We start from the raw sequence: 17,239 nt of genomic DNA on the forward strand, positions 1-17,239 counted from the left end.
AGCACAGGCAGGTCTCAAGAGTTTCCATGAGAATTTACTTTTCGGCTGGTCCCTCTGGAAAGCAGCAGGGATGGGATTGTCTAAAGCAGCTGAGGGATTTGGAGTACAAGTCCCACTAACAGCCAGTGGCACCGATGGTCCTAAGACCTGCCCTCATTTTTGAAAAATTTCCATCCCTAAGCCATGTAGTTATCTAGGCAGAAAATAGTATAGATCACAGAGGCACCTGGCTTCTGAACAGACACCAGAGCTAGAAAACTGAGAGCTGGAGGCTGGCCCTTAAAGGAGTTGCAATAAGGTCTCAGATTTAATGAATACCCTGGATGCCAGAAGGTATCAATGATCCACCCAAGCTAGTGTAGGTGATTTACAGACCACTAAAAAAGCCACATGCTGGCAGAATCTGCTGCTCTTGCTGGAGGACTCATGCTGCGTGGGCTCTGCTAAAAACACTGACTCAACTAGTATGCAGTTGCACCTGTGTTACATGATGCATGACTCCAAGAGCAAAGCACACCCTATTCTCCAGGAGGCAGTGTTTAGCCCCCACAAGCTTTCAGGTCAGTTTGCTGGGGGTTTAGACCTGTACTAGGATAACTTTCTTAAGGGAGAGCTCATTTAGTCCCTTACATAGGCTTGGTCTAATACTCCACACCTGTGAGTGTTGTACCCAGGTGGCAAGGAGGGAAATGTATTTATGAGCAGGCCCTAGAATTACTCTGGTCACAATGTAGAGCTGATGTTAAGGGACTGCCTGCAGGGCTCCACAGAAAGGTGAAATGGTTTTGGGGGTGGGTGAAGCTGGTGAGTGCTCTTGGGGTCAGGATCAGAGTTTGGAAAGGTAACTAGGCAGCTAGAGGTGCAGACAGATACTTAAAGTAGCCCCAGCTGCCTCTAATCTGGGCAATTCTATAACTAAAAATCTTGCCCTCTGCACTCTCTGAGTCTCAGTTCTGTACCTCCAAAAGGGAGGGATGGTGTTTGCTTTCTTCCATCCTCTATGGCCTCATCATAAAACCTCAAGTCTGGGCAGGACTGCAAGGAAATATAAATACAGTGTGCTAAGACCCTTTGTAAATCAGGTTCCAGGTGGCTCAGGTTGAGCCATTGATTGCCAGAGCTCCCTTGCACTAAGCCTGACTAATGACCAGGTAAGTTGTTATGAACTGAAACCGGTTTGCTATTGCTTTCAGTGGAAATGTGACCTCTTTTCCTACCCTTCTGCATTTCACAGGAGCTGTATTAATAATGTACCCGTGCAGAGGCCATAACACTATATACTTGCTCTTCTACACTAATGGACCCTGGCAATATTGCAATAATCTATCTTTGTCTCTGCTAGCAGGAGCTTGCAGGCAGATGCACGGTGCAATTACAACAAACCTGCTTTGAGAACCTCCCTCTTCTGTTTTGCTTTCTCACACCTACGCTCCTTTACCAGCCAAGAACCTGCCCCCATGCAATATTTCAGGTTATCCCTTAGAGATGCAAGAGGGAGCTCATTTGTTTGACTCAGTTGTTTGCAAACAGCCTGAAACTTCTGATCTGAGCTCAGTAATGATTTAAAAAAAAAAAAAAAGGCACTTCCTTTGCATAGGAAAAACCCTCCACAATTCTTTTGTAGGAATTTGTCAAGAGGGATTTTTTGTTTAACTTTCTCCCCCACCCCCTCAGTGTTGTCCGCTCTCATGATTTTTTGGTGTTGTTCTTAAAGTCTGTGGAAAAACTTGAACGGGGGGGAGAGGTGTAAAAGAAGGAGCTACTTTTTTTTTTTTTTTTTTTTTTTTTTTTTTTACTTTTCCGGAGCGGAGACTTTAAAAAACAAGAACAATGCCAAAAATGTTAAGAGTTGGCAATACTGCTCATCCAGCTTAGCTGGAACCCATGCAGGGTTTTGCTGGGCTGAGTCTGTTTTATTCATTGCATTTGTGCACTGCTTTTGTAAATGGATAGAAATAATTATGAAGGCTATGGGAAGGATACCTGGTGGGGCAAAGAAGTGGCACTCCTGAGACGGTAGGAGGTGCTGTTTACTCCAATTCAGTACCCATCCAGAGCCACTGCGGGGTGCTGCTAGACTTATTATTGAAATTCAGGTCAAACCAACACCTATCTTGGGGTGTAGCTGGTAAAGATCCCACGAGATCTCTTCAAGAGACTGGCTGTTAATTGCTATGTTTGAGTCGCGTTTCATTCTGGATAGTTGCATTTCCAACTCCGTAACTTACCCCTGGAAGTGTCAGGTGAACACGGGCTGCTGCTTTACCCTCCTGAGCCAGTGTCTGGTGCGAGGTTGTGGCACCCTCCTTGGGTAGCTGTCCGTCTCCAGCCCAGAGGTGGTTGCATTTCAGCAGTGGGGTCGGCATATGTAGTGCAGGGCAGGCAGAATGAAAATCTCCCCAGAAATAGAAAGGCTTAGAGGGTATTTTGCAGTTCTATCCTTTTTTTTTAAATTTTAAAACAGTATTGCATGCCACAACATCCCACGATTGCCTCTGCCGACTCCTCCTGCAGTAATCCTGTTTCGACAAGTATCACTGGGGTCCGTTTTAAAGCAGGGAAAATCTGGAGAGGTCTTTCAGGACATGGAGAAGTGGCTGCTTTCCAAACTCCTTCCTTAGAGCAAGGAAGCGCATGAGTAGAGAAATCCTATAATCAGCAAAGGCAAACCTCCCTGTGAAGTTGGCTTGTTGGAGTCTTGCTCATGCTGCCAAGCAGCAGGATCTCCTGGCTGTGCTCCTATCCTGCAGTGCAATCGTCTGTAACCTCTGCTTTATTTCAGCCTGTGTATCTGCCTGTCTAAGACAGTCTGCTGAGGGCTTGGGGAACAGAGGACCGCAGGGCAAGTGCTGGAAAAGCAAATGCAGCAGCTCTTCTCTGTCAGCTCTCCCTCCAGCTGTAGCTAGAAAGGGGTGGGAACCCTAGTGTGGGATTTAACCCTTCAAAATCTGTGCTGCAGGCTGGTTTGGAAAGGATTTTTTTTTTTTTTGATTGGGTACTGCAAGGCTGAGGTGTTACGCTAGAGGGCACCAAGAAACCCCAAATACTCAGAGGATCCCTATATTAATTTGTCGAGAACAACACTGCTTTGTAGGTCTGTTCCCTCTTTTTAATGGACTGTCTGCGCTGCCTGGAGGAGCAGAATAATTCTTTGACAAGCCCAGGGGGTCTCATCAAGGCTATTCCAAGTACCTTGCACTGTGCACTTGCTGGTCTGAGCAGAAATTGCTGGGCATTTGCTGTTTATGTGCAGCTTTGCTCTGTGGCACGTGGCATTATGTACAGTGCAGCCACCACAGTAGGCTCTCAGGTGCTCCTTTCCTGTCTATGGGGCCAGGATGGAAGCAGGGGGGGAAAATGACTTCACACTACCAGTTTGCCCCTCTGGGGTGATAAAGGGCCCTCCTTGGCCCTTGGTATCAATACAAGCAGTCTCAGGACTGCACTGATTTGCAAGGCTTTTTGCTACAGGGTCCTATCCTTGTTACTCAGTTCACTCTGTGCATACTCTTGGTCTGCCCTATTCATCAGAAAGTGGGACCAGGGCTGTTCAGCGTCCTCATGTTTAATCTACACCACGGCTGTTCCTACTCCCTTGAAGGCCCTGTTTTGCTATCAGAGCAAGCTAGACAGTCCTCGCTGTTCAGAGGAACTGCCCGGCCCATTCTGAACGGGCAGCAGAGCAATGGAAAATCAGTGCTGAGGGCTCTCTAAGCCCCTGGATTGTCACTATTACATGGTGTAATATCGAGCACGGTGACTTTCTCTGGTCCTGTTGCATCAGTGACTTAAATCACTGATCAGATGTTAAAAAAAACCCCAAAACCCCCACATAGGTACTTGACAGGAGAGGCCTGACATCATTTTATATCCACAAAGTATTTGGACCTGGAAACCTGTCTGAAACGTTCATACCCACAGGGGGGCACCTCTGAGCTTTCAAAGGCCACATCACTCCTCTGAGAGAGAATGCAACTCCAAATTGCAGGCATATTTGTGGCCATGTATTTCCTCAGGGCTCCTTGCTCATTCACTATTTTTGAGCTTCTTGCTAAAATGGCAGGTGTCCAAAATTGGTGATTAAGTTGCTCTGATTCATCTGCCTAGCTCATCAATTTAGCCTGCTGAGCCCTATTGCTCTTGTTTAAACCATAACATTAAAAAAAAAAAAAAACCAGTGAATCACTTGAGGACATGTATAAACTTATTGTAGAATAATTGATTGCACAAAGGCACCTCCTAGTGCCAGCTGAATAACCCCAAATCAGCATTTCCCAAATGATGTAATGGCAAACTGTGTTTAAATAAGCTGTTTGAGGAATATGAATTAGTTGGGTATTCCAAACACTGCATGAATCCTTTATGGCAGTCGATGAATGGCAGTAAATGAATGGTGCTGAATAGTATTTCTAGACAGATTTTATTGTAAAGATATGGTCAGAGAGGGTTACAGCTGATTTTGTGGGTTCCTATCTCCTACAGAACTGGGACTCGGGACAGCTGGGTTCCAGTCCCAGGTCTGCTGTGGAAGCTATTACGAACCTCAGCTTTGCCATGTAGCATATTGGTGCTGATCTTGCTGGTAACCAATGCCAAGATCTATGGGTGCAAGGCCACGGTATAACAGACAAGGATAAATATAAGGGAAGAACACACACTGACCAAGGCATTGTCCTGAATTGTCATATTTAATAGCTCATGTGTTGCTTGAGAGTGGGACATAGCCAAGGAAACCCTTTGAAAGACCACCCGGTATCAAAATTGTTCACTGCCAACAGTTCAGTTGTCTTAAATCTACATAACTTGCATAGGGTTGACCTGGTGCATGCAGGCTTGTTTGTGATATTGCTCCAGGGATCCTTTACTCGGGTCATTAAAACCACCACAATTGTTGTGACAATGAAGGTGGGGAAGAACGTTCAGTTTTATTGGTATCACATAAAAAAAGTTCAGAGTGAGAAGCTCTGACCACATCAGTAGGTTCTTGTTGCCTGCCAGGACTGTCATGCAATGGGCACTCGGTGTTTGGTTCATTATTTTACCTAATTAGGTTTCCTTGGCAGCCAGATCATCAACTGGCTTAAAGTAAAGTAGCCCTATGTAGCTGCATAGTTTTCAGCAGAGCTGGCCCAGATCAGACCAGCTTCCTGCCCTCTTACCCCTCAATGAAGCTTGCATTGGGTTGAAACCACTTACCAGTTTCTTATATACCCAATTTTTTTTAAAGGCTGCTTTCTTGCTGTGTGAATCATGCTCATTTTGCATCTGATGCAGGTTAACGAATGGGTGCATCAGCCAGAAATCATCGAAAACCTGGCTTGCTTGGTTGGCTGTGGATGGTATAATATTTCAAAGTGAAAATTGCTCTTTTTTTCTCTCCCTTGTCTCTGGTAATCTGATGGCTAGGAGGCACCTGTCTCCTGCTGTGCGGATCCCCTCAGCATGAATGGTTTCCTTTTGTTCATGCTGTTTATCTCACAGTAGGAGATGCATAGCAAGAAAGGGAAATCGGGAGAAACACCTGGAGGCAGATTCTACCATACAACATTCATTTTAATGGCAAAAAGAAGTGAAGGACACAGGACTGCAGCCCTGAACAAGGCGCCTTCAGGTGGGAAAACCAGGACAACAGGCACAAAGCCTCACATTATTAGGGAACACCCAAAATGTTCTTCTGCTTTTGTTCCCAGGCAGTTATAAGACCCTTGTTTTTCAGTAGGGATGTCAACTCTCCAGGATTGCCCTGGAGTCTCCAGGAATTGCATAGAAATCTCCAGGAGACTATTGAGAGTCACCCAGAAGATAAATGATAGGGCATTCATTAAGATAAATATTAAATGTTGAATCCAATTTATACAGTGGTCCAGTAGGTTTTTAAAATGTAAGAGTCATGTGCAGGGGTGTACTTGGTAGCTGTGTTGGTCTGAGATAAAAAGACATGTTTAAAACTAGAACCCTTGGTTCCAAAATGATACCTTTTATTAGACCAACTGGAAAATGGCAAGAAAACTGTCCTTTTCTGCAAGCTTTCGGGATCAAAGTCTCTTCATCAGGCTCTGGGAAAAGGTGTAGATACAAGATGGTAAAAAGTCCCCATAAGTAGGAAATAAACTTCATTTCTGCGCAGAGGGAGCTGAAGATGGAAGTCTGTCCCTCTGGGTCCATGAGAGTGTCTTTGTGAGATGTGTTGAGTAGCTCTTTGGTGATGCCTGTGCAAGATGATGGTACAAGAGTCATGCACATTTGCCTTCTGGATGTAAAGTCTACTCTTTGTAATCTGTCACCAATATATGCAAGCATGTGGGCACATCCGTGTTGTGTCGCGGGCACATTGGCACTCTGGAAACCTCCCAGAATAGATTTAAACAGAGTTGGCAACCCTAGTTTTCAGCCTTGATCGGTTCCTGGTTTTAGCTGGGTCTATCTCAAGATGTTTATGAAACAGGTAATTAGGCATTTAAGGAGCGCATTGAGAAACAGGGGATAACTTGTGCTGCACATTTGCCTGAAACAAATGGTATGGTGATGCCCAACGTTCAAGTCCAGCTTACTGCCTGAGAGGGGATAAAAGCTGTAGAAACAAACACAGGGAAGGGGGGTGAGCCTCATGCAATGAGAGGTCCCAATTCAGGAATAAGAGAAGCAAGCCTGTGCTGCTACAGATTCTGCCGTTTGGTTCACGGTGCTGGCTAGAACGGCTTGGCCATGTGGCCCTTCTCAGCAGGTGGGCGTCGTGGGGGGCTGAGGAGATGGCTCTGGGCCCTTGGGAGGAGGTGGGGCCGGCTCTGGGCATTTTGGTGGAGCAGAAGGGCAGCTTTCCAGGAATTTCAGAGGAGGACACAGCTGGGAGCTCTCTGGTGGTGGCTGGAATGGCTGCTTGATCTGCTGCTGGTCATGAGACATTGTTTCTGCACCTAGGAAGATATGAGAGGATGAAGAGTACATCATGCTTGTTGCAGCACTTTGTGAGCGGCAATGGGGCATAAGGGGCAGGAGCTGCTACCTCTGGCAGTGGCCGGGAATCTGACTGCAGTGGGCTCTGTGTCAGCAGAACTCCCCAAAAGCTTCTGGTTTGGATCTTCTCCGAGACGGCATCTGCCTCCCAAGCTCCCAGCTTTTCCACCCACTGCTCCCAGGTCCTCTGCTTCCCACAGCCTCAAAAACCCTTGGAAAATAAGTGGGGTACAGATTTACCAGTCACTACAAATGCAAATGATGGCTAATTAGCTATGCTATAATAGATATTTCTTCAGGAGCAAGTCCTCACTGAAGACCAGCCAAAGACTTGCATCCACCTGTCTCAGTACAAGGAATCCAACCTGGCTCTTTTGTTTGTCTCTCCATGCTCTCTCTTGAGAGTGCTGGCCCCCACATCACTGTCTTGTCTGATCACCTGCCCCAGAGTTAGCTCTTAATCAGTGCATGTATATTTAGTGCAGCTGGACTTACCCAGGTTGTCAGCAGTGGGAGTTCGAAGCAGTGCAAAGGTCTGGGGAGCACTTGAAAGGCAGAATTTTTATAAAGCTTGCAGGCCCCACCTTGAGGAAATAAGCTATTTTTTGGGGTATGATTTATCACCACCAGCACTTACCCTCCTCTCCTCTCCTCTCCCTCCAACCACTGGTTTGACTCACTATTTTGTGCTGTAAAAAATCCCTTTTTGGCACTGGTTTAGCTGCTCCTCCCCATCCTGTCCTCTCTGGAGCTCACGTTTCACACATTTCTGAACATTGGTGTCATTCTTTAGTGTGACACTCTGCAAAGCTCAGGGACCTGGGTGCAGCCGGATCCACCCTCAGGCACAGCTGGATCCACCTTCGTAGATATTCACAGGAATGAGAGCACTGGAAATTGGGTGGGATTTTAAGGAGACCCCAAGCCTTGGCCAGAAGTTGAGGCTTGATGTTGCAGCAGTTTGGTTTAGGAACTCCCAAAGAATGAGTGATTCAGGGGGGGACTATAGCTTCATTTTCTGGCAGATAGGTTCCCCAGAAGCTCTGTGTCCTAATACCCCTATTTAATGAATGTGCAGTAACCCAGGCACAGTGTTGTTTGGAGCATCCTTCAGAGCAACTTTATCCCCAGGACAGTGGCCTAGTGGACAGAGCATCAGACTAGGACTCAGATCTGCCACCTCTTCTGGGCTATGTCCCTGTCTGATAGGTGAGCCACTTCACTTCTCTATTCCTCAGCTTCTCTCATTTCTAAAGCATATCAAGCTGTACAGCTCTATAAAAGTTAAGGAGTCTTGAAGAAGAAAGCAGTGTATTTGAAAGCTTGTTTAAGTCTATCCCAACCATGCAGTTGGTCCAATAAAAGATATCACCCACAAAAATCCTTGCCTCTGGTATATTTTCTGGACCAACATGACTACAACAACACTTCAATGCTATATAGAAGTTAAATCTTGTTCATGCATCTTGTGTCTTTCTTTCTTGCCCACGTTCAGCTGGACATTTCCTCCATAGCAAACTGTAAATAAGGGGTGGGTGGGAAAGCAAAACCAGAAGGCAGGTGCTGTGATGCAACATAAGTTTTAATGTGCAAGAGAAGAGGAGCATACATGGTACAGAATAAAGTAATGCGAACTAGAGAGTATATATTTCCAGGCTCCAGTTAGATACACAGTCCACCAACCATTCCTCTGAGGTGAGTCATTTCACGCAAAGACGATCTTTATTGAAGCTTTAGAGTTTGGCAGTTGAATCCTGCTTTCCATTATGTTCAATGAGCTTTTTTTACCTTTGGTTGACTTCAGGTAGGACTAAGCACAATACATCCCGAATTAAACACTGTTTCTCCATTAAACCTCTTCTGTTCAGAGCTGCCGCATGTTCGTAGTGGCTGGAACATACAGGGTGTAATTCTCACTGAAGCTAAAGCTACTTTCCACCACTCCAGCAATGTCACAGAGCCTTGAAGTGAGTGTAAATGTAATTGCTGCCCATTATAAGGCCCTAACCTCTTTTACAATGACAACATGGTTATGCAGGGGCTTGAAGACAACTGAGACTGAAGTCTGCTGTGATACTAACAGAGACGCTTCACTAGAAAGCCATTAGGAACCATAGTCCTCTATTCAAGGTAAAGTGAAATATGGGAAAAATCTACGTGGGCCTTTTTATCAAAGAGCTGCTATTGACATCAGCTGGGGTTGTGGGTGACCGGTACCTATAGAGCCATGCCCCTAAGCTCAGCTGTGAATCTGCATCTTGCTTTTCATTGCCCAGTGAAAAAGCAGGATGCTTCTTTTGGGGTTAACATGGCCCGCAGTTCCCATAGCCACATCTGTTGGACCACTGGAAATAATAAGGGGCAGTGCACTTCTGAGCAGGGGGCTGCATGTAGGCAGGACCACATGCTGGAGGGCATCTCATGGGACATGGCTGTATGTACTGGGGAGCCCATTGGTGCTCCCATCCCTTGCTGAAGGGCTGAGGCTGCTGCAGGCCACATGGCTCAAGGTACCCGGTAGCACACGGTGTTAAGCACTTTGCAGCACATGGCTCAGGGCGCGTGGGAGTGCACGGCAGTGGGCATCTCACAACCCGGGTCTTGACGCATGTGGTGGCACATGGCTCTGGGAGCTTCTTGGTAATGCAGGGCTCAGTGCATTTGGTTGCACAGGGTGTTGTCCACTTCGTGGCAGGGGGCTTGGGGCACCGTGTGACACAGGAGGAATATTTCACTCCAGGTGGTACGTAGCACTGCTGTTTGAGCTGGTATCCATAGTAAGACATCTTCATGAGAGGGAGGATCACCTGGAACAGGGAAGGCAGAGGGTAAACATAGAAAATGCAGAAGAAGTGACAGTGTAGGATGTTCTCAGCACAGTCCTGAGGGTCAAGATTGAACCTGGGTGGGTATGAGCAGATAGTAGCTAAGGGCAAGGAGGGATGCGATGAGAGAGGGCAGGGAGGTGAAAGACAGTGGTGGGTTGGGTCCCATAGCATGCCTCATCTGGAAAGCCTACACTGATGACTCTTGCTGGAGATCCCTGGCCCCAGCCCTTCTCCCCTCATGCCTTGCCATTCTCCTTCTTGAGTCTGCATCTCTACAGCTCTGAGCTCTAAGCAAACCAGTTCAGTTCAGGATCACAGTATAGCTCTCTGGTTTCCAAATCTTACAGGTCAGTTATTAAGTTGCTAACACATTTAAAAGAAAATGTTCTTTGGTGCAAATAAGCCCTCCCAGGCCAGATCCTCAGCTGTTATCAATCAACACATTTTACCTGAGTTCAAAGGAGGCAGGTCAGCTTTCATTGGCTATAACTATGGCTTTAAAACTGCTAACTACGCACACATGAACAAGAGAACAGCCAGATTGGATCAGCATGGGCCGTCTTATTCACTATCTTCTGTTGTTCAATGCTGGAGACTAGCAAAGGAATATCTCCCCCTTAAAACAGATGTCAAACCACACTTCCAGTGTTGCATATAAGCAAACTGATCTTCCTAGTCCCATGGAAATAGGTACAGATTCCCAGGTGGTTTCAAATTGGCATAAGGCCATTTGCTTCAGCTCAGCAAATAACTCTTCAAATATTTGCTGCGCTAATATGCTCCAGCCTTAGTGAAGTTTGAGGCTGAGATTTTTGCATCTACTTCAGAGATTTGGATGCTCAGTTCCCCAATTAACTGTCATGGAAAAATATTTCCTTAACTCCAGTGTTGCTCTGTAAATCCCAGCCTGAATTTCTAATGCTGGCAGCTGAACAGCCACATACAAGCTTTTGCATAGAAAGGAACTGCCTAATAATTCTAGCTATCAGAGTCTTTATTTAGGATTCAGTCTTAAATTAAAACTATCAACAAAATCACATTTTACTACTTATCGGGAGATTGAGACGAGTCAGACTTACCCAGTCCACTGCAGAGAATAAATCAAGAGAACTGGTTCAAGAGCTCAAAGTTATGAGCTTTTATATCATTTCCTAGACTGCTTGGAGGCATTGAGACATCCTTTATGCATCAGATCCTAATTACTTACCATATAACATTTATGCTATACACAAAATCTCCATTTGATGGGATTATTTTACTTCTAATTTGTGATTATTAATCTATTTTTGGATCTGTCTGAAAAAAACAGGCTTAGCACACCCAGCAAGTTCCTTTCATTTTAACGTTTTATTGGCCAAAATAATACCTGGCTTTAATGTTTTATTGGCCAAAATAATACCTAGTTTTATTCTGCTGACCTCACTGGAGTTACACCAGGAAAGAAGCTTGCTCCACATGTTTTGATCTTCTTTTAGCAAATTAATAAAAAAGGTGGCTCAGAGGCGTGTGCATGGTATGATTTTCCATCATGCCCAGAATTTATTTTGGGTCAATTCCTTCACATTTAACCCTTCCAGTTCCTTACAAAGTGGGCAGCTTCATTCCTCATGCTTAGCATTCCCATGCAGGCCAGTGACAGATCTGGAGGGTCCTAGGAAATTATGATGTGACGTATATGCAAGATCCCCAAGTGGTAGGAATTGGCATTCAGTTATTGAAGCCTGTGGAGCTGTGCTGTTTTAGCCTAGTGCTGGATTTGTCCTGTAAACTTTAAATCTGATTTTTATTAAAAAGAGAGACAAAGCAACTCTTTAACAGAAATTAGATCATCATCCCCCTGCTAGAAATGATGACTTTTGGAGGGAATGACCTCAGGGAACTTGTGAATTTTTTTTTAAGTGACACTCATGTTCAATATGTAGGTGTCTGACTTCAGTAGCAAACTAATACTACACCACTTTGCACATGTAAAGCATTAATGAGTGCTTGTGAAGAGCTTTGAAGTCCTTCGTTCTGGGGAAGCCTCGTAACATCCTTGATGAGTATTATTATCCTGGTTTTATTTTCAGGTGAAGGTCACACAGGTAATCTGTGAATGGGCCTGAACCCAGGAGTCTTGGCTTCTCATGCCATGTTCTGACCATTAGCACTGCCCTGTGTGGCCAGACTCCATCAATCACATTTTTATCTAGTTAGTATTGCTACAATAATCATTGTTAGAGAAATAGGTGAATGAATTATTGTTGATTCTGAATGATCCAACTTTGCTGATCAAACATTTCACCTTTATATTGACATAAAAAGCCATTTATAGATGTTATGGTTTTCCAGGTTTAATCCAGACTCCAGCTGTCACTATTTTCAAGTTGACGTCTGTAGTCCAAATTAAAATTTGGCTTCAATCCCAAAGAAATAATCTTCATTGAATGACAATTAAAGTGAATGCAGACTAAGGCAGCTTGAATTAGGCAATTTAAACTATTAATTAATGTGTATTAATTAACTTGTATTTGGAACTCAGAAGATAAGCATCGCAAATATCAATCTCCTGGCAAGGGAAACTCAGTTGGGTTTTTGCAACACAAGAGAGGCTATCAGGCACAAAGTAATGTCTTTACAAAGTCAGATGTGCCAATAACACCTCAGGGTGACTATTACTAATTATCTATTGCAGGAAATTGCATCTATTAGGGCTTCTGGAACAACACTTTAGATAACTGTCTAAACCTTAGATTGCAACAATGTAGCAGTGGTTAAACAAGTTTATTATCACCTCCTGATTACTAGGACCACACACACAGGCTGCAAACTCTGTCTGTTAAGGGACTGTCAAGTGTATAGCTAGGGCTCCCTGCTAATCAATGATTATCTATTAACCCTTCATTCAAAATTAAATTTGATCTGAACTGTGTTTAGTTTAGAAAGCAGTGAGCAATGTCTACCAGTGGCCCTAGATACTACTGAGAGTTGCTTTAACTTTTCCCATTTTGTTTATTATCATCTTTCTCCCAAAGAATTATTATATTTAAAGAACATAAATTGTTGCCTAAGAATGGTTTTTCCCCCTGCCTTTCATACTTGCACGGCCTGCTTATAGGATCTGCAAATCTAACATTTTTTGTAATCCTAATTCAAGCCTTTTAGAGTGGATTATTTGCATTCTGTCTGGAAATTACCTTAAATAATTAGGGGAGATTAGAAGTCAGGAGACAAGTATAATTTGGGGTGACAAACTGTGCTCTATCTAGCCCTATATCTTGACTCCAACAATAGCCAAAAGTACAACTGCTTCTGGTGCAGGTATTACAAATCCAGCCATAGACAGTTATGAGATTATTTTGCAACGGAGATGCCCTGAGGCAAGGGGGTTGCATGCTTAGCAAATCTGAGTCCATCTCAGTTGACAGCTGCTATAGATTACTGTACACACCACAGTCTGGATTGCCAAATTACTGTATCAGTTGATTACTTCGCAGTGAGACACACCATCCAATTAATGAGGAACGTAAACAAGTAGCACTAAATGCCTCCAGTGCTGATGAGTAAAACCTGCTGTAATCTAGTAATAAGTATTTCCTCTGGAGATTACTGCGCTCTTTAAAAACTGATACCTTGAGGCTTTGACATTGCTGTCTGCAGTATTGACTCTGTGGTTAGGAAATGAAGCATTCAGGATCCCTGGAGGGAACCTTCTACTGGCTGAACTATAATCTCCTACCTCAAGACATCAGAATACTTTGCAAACGGGAACTAAAGCAATGACCATCCTAGACAGTATTGGGGATGTCTCTACTAGTATGGAAACAGGGCTATTGACACTGGGATGAACAATAGGATTATGGCTAGCTCATGGTGAAATGGCAGAGGGAAGATGTGGACTGACTTACTTTAGGTTAAGTCAGTGAACTATTTTCTCAGTTCTGTAAGTAGATAGAGCAGTGTTTTGAAAAGTTGCCACTGATTTTATGTTCCCAGCAAGATGTGCCCAAGCTAAGGTTTAGAACTACACAGGCATCCCCCTGGATCTAGTGGGCATGTCTACACATGCATTAATGTGCTTTAGTTAATGCACATTAAATCTAGTCACTCTGGCCATTTATACATGCATTTCTGATGCAGCGCTAGGCACTTTAACTAGCAAGCTGCACTAATTTAAAGCGCCCGTGTGTCGAGTGTATCAGCAGTGCTGTGCATCCCCGTGATGAAAAAATGGTGGCGGGGTGCTTTGAACCAAAGGTCATCAGACATGTTTTATTTCATAGCATACCATTGCCGTTTTGTCAGTGCAGAGACGCATGGTAATGCTGATACACGTGACGCGTGAAGCTGCTGGAGTGAGTCAATTTCTGTGCTCCAGCAGACCCGATTCATCGAGGCAGCTTCAACATGCTGGATTTCCAGTGTGTTAGAGCAGGCTGCTGCATGTGTGTAGGAGCCCTCCATTGTGAGGTACTAGGAAAATGCACATTAGCATGTCTTAATGCGCATTAACTAAGGAGCATGTTTTTCGGTGATGCTTTAATGTGTATTAAAATAGGCGAATGAGCATTAAAGCGCATGTGTAGATGCACTCAGTGAGGCCCATGAACACTATAAATTGGTTTGGAAACTGGCTTCCAGCATGCATTACCTTAGACACTGAACACTAGAGGAACCCAAAATTTGTAAGCATGTAGCAGATAAGCCTTGGCAATGTGTAAAGCTGAAAAAAATACTGGAGAGGGAAAAAAAAAAAAAAAGAAAAAAATCCAGATGGCCAATAATAAGATGCAACATAATTTTTATTGTGAAGAAAACTGAATAGACAATTGCAGTCTGAACTAATGCAGAGTAAACAGAATGATGTATTATGTATTTCCATTAATTACTTGCTTCAAAGAGATGCATTTTACATGAGATCATTTGTTCACCCGTTCACTCATTTTTGTTGATGTGGAGGTTGACCATCAAGACCCCGTTGAACCCCTGTAAGTTGCTTTACCCTGATTTAAGGGCAAAGCAGAGGGCTAAACAGTTTTTCTATTATGCATTCTATAAAGCCAGAAACAATAGATGTAACACACAGAGACTAATTTGCATAGCCATCAAAGTCCCTGCACTTGCTTCACATGATAGAAAATGGCATTGAGGTGAAGGCAGGTAAAAGAATGTGGATTGCATTAAGACACCAACATCTTTTACATCAGTAGAGTGATGTGAATATCCTTCATGCCACAGCTCACAGCGTCGCTACTTGAAGAAATACTTAGCTAGACACTATTACAGGAAATAAATTGTAAGATAAAGTAGAAATGGGAAAGACATGAAAGAGGAAGGGTTATTTTTATCTAAGATGCTGAGCACTGACAGCTCTCATTGACTTCAGTGAGAGTTGTAGGAGCTAAGCATTTCTGAAAGCCATGTCCCAGAGATCAGCCATGAATCTGTATCTTGCATGTCATTGCCTGGTTATTCCTTGTTCAAAGGCCCTTCCTTCAGGGTTTAGCATGGCGCACAGTTGCCATTGAGGTACCTGTGGCCCGATCGCCAGCCCCCAGAACCACAAAGGCCCCCGTAACCCCATAATCCACCATAGCCATAGGGACCCCCAGCACCCATGTAGGCCCGGGAGCCATAGAAGCCCTGGGACCCAAAGCCGCCCCCAAAACCAGCTGCAATGTGAGGCGCTCCAGTGGATCCCACAATGCCTTCCTGAGGGAAGGAGCTGAGCATGGGTCCAGGGATGGTCACAACAACCGGGGGCGGCTGGATCACCACTGTGGAGTCGGGGCACTGCCGGACGCACGGCTCGTTGCTGCTGTCAGTGATGGGCTGTGGGACAGCCACCCCGCAGGGGCTGGCGCAGATGCCAGAGCTCAGAGCTGGATAGCAAGTCATTTTCTTTGTTTTGGGGAAAGAAATCTGAAATAAATGCCAGAGAAAATGATAAAGATCAGGCACAACTATTGGTTGAATAAGAGGTTTAAAAGCTAGGTTCGCTTGAGAGAGGGAGACCCGGGGCCTGCCTCTTGGCTGGCGACTCCAGTAGCTTGCAAATGAGGTGCTAGAATACTCAACATTGTGAATCAGACCCTTAATTTTTGCTTCTCCCTCTTGTATCACATCAGCCTTTCATTCCTCTGGCACCCATCATCCTTAAACCCACTCCTACCCAGCCTTTTACCCCCTTCTCTCCATCTCTTGTATACTCTGAGTGTAAGAAATCAATTCTCCCCCAGAATTAACCAAACTGTGGTGTCCAAATAGCTTTGAAAATCCCATCCTATGGTTAATTATAAGAAGAGTCTTTATGGAATGGAATAGATAGTACCAAGAATGAGAAAATATTTGCTTTGTCTTCCCCTGCAAGTTCAAATGAAATGAATTCAATACTTACAAAGGGATGGAGCTGAAGAGGATTTACCAGAGGCAGCAAAGAGATGAAGTGAAGAGCAGCAGTTGGAAGAGTTGTGAGTTGCGAGTGCTTTTATACAGTTTGTAGACTGCCTGGAGGATCTGAGAAGCCCATGTATGTGTCAAGTCCTAATTAGTTGCTAAATCACATTTATTAGACATGTAGCTCATGTTGTTGTTAGTATATTTTCAGCCTCACGCAGTGTGGCGTGTAGATTGCATTGTTTAATTCCTAAACTTTATAGACCAGTGGGATGGTCCCAGGAATGAATTTGATCTCAGTGGATTATGCCAGAGAAGAAGCTGACTCTATGATTAGTTCTTTTAAGGTGATTCAGAGCCTCAGGCAAACAAATGATGACCAAGTAATATGTAATCGGGGAACTCCTTGGCTTCTCTTTGCACCTCTTAGGAAGGAGAAAGACATTTTTGCGTGCTTAGGCCCAGCATCCCAAACAGGTCGTATGCAAGTACTTTGAAATCAATGGAAGCTTCATTGACTTCACTGGATTTTTCATTAGGTCCTTTCATCCCTGTGGGCAGAGGCCCTATACAAGACCCATACACTATAAAAATAATCCGACTAAAACTTTCAAAATACAGTTTACTCATGGCTATAAATGGTGCAGAGATCTTTGGCTGGGAATTAATTTCATCCTGTGGTGAGAAAAAAAACCTTTTTGGGTTAAGGGTGAGCCAGACAAAACCTCTTGGCAGAGACCTACAGTGTTGGATGGCATGGGCGAAGGGAAATAGGGCAGCAATTTATAGTCTTTCACATGATAGGCTGAACTCTGAACATCTCAGTATTTGTTTAAAATTAATTCCATTTAATACTTGGTAATTTCATGAGGCACTTGAACTTCTCTCTGTACCTTGGGTGGATTTCCAGCACTTGCATCTATCATTTAAGGTACCAGTTACATTTACAAGTTGTAGTTTGGTTTTTAAGTTGTTGGGTTTTTTGAGTAACAGATCTTGGGTCCACTGGTCAAGGAAGCGATTGCTTTGCTGCTTGTGATATGATTTCCTTCTGAATATCTCCATTAGCTTACATGTTCCTG

At 44.2% G+C, this 17,239-nt stretch overlaps 1 long non-coding RNA gene across 1 annotated transcript in view; it reads left to right on the top strand.

Annotated features, from left to right (window-relative positions):
• The first annotated feature begins 828 nt into the window (after nucleotides 1–828).
• The window catches only part of LOC102379892, a 21,495-nt gene continuing 5,084 nt past the window's right edge, over nucleotides 829–17,239 (top strand). The window contains exons 1-2 of the long non-coding RNA XR_001359188.2: nucleotides 829–1,151; nucleotides 8,993–9,084. This is a non-coding gene — a long non-coding RNA (uncharacterized LOC102379892). The remainder of the gene's footprint in view (nucleotides 1,152–8,992; nucleotides 9,085–17,239) is intronic.

The sequence above is a fragment of the Alligator sinensis genome, unplaced genomic scaffold, assembly GCF_000455745.1.
Source record: "Alligator sinensis unplaced genomic scaffold, ASM45574v1 scaffold1654_1, whole genome shotgun sequence".
Taxonomy (NCBI): domain Eukaryota; kingdom Metazoa; phylum Chordata; order Crocodylia; family Alligatoridae; genus Alligator; species Alligator sinensis.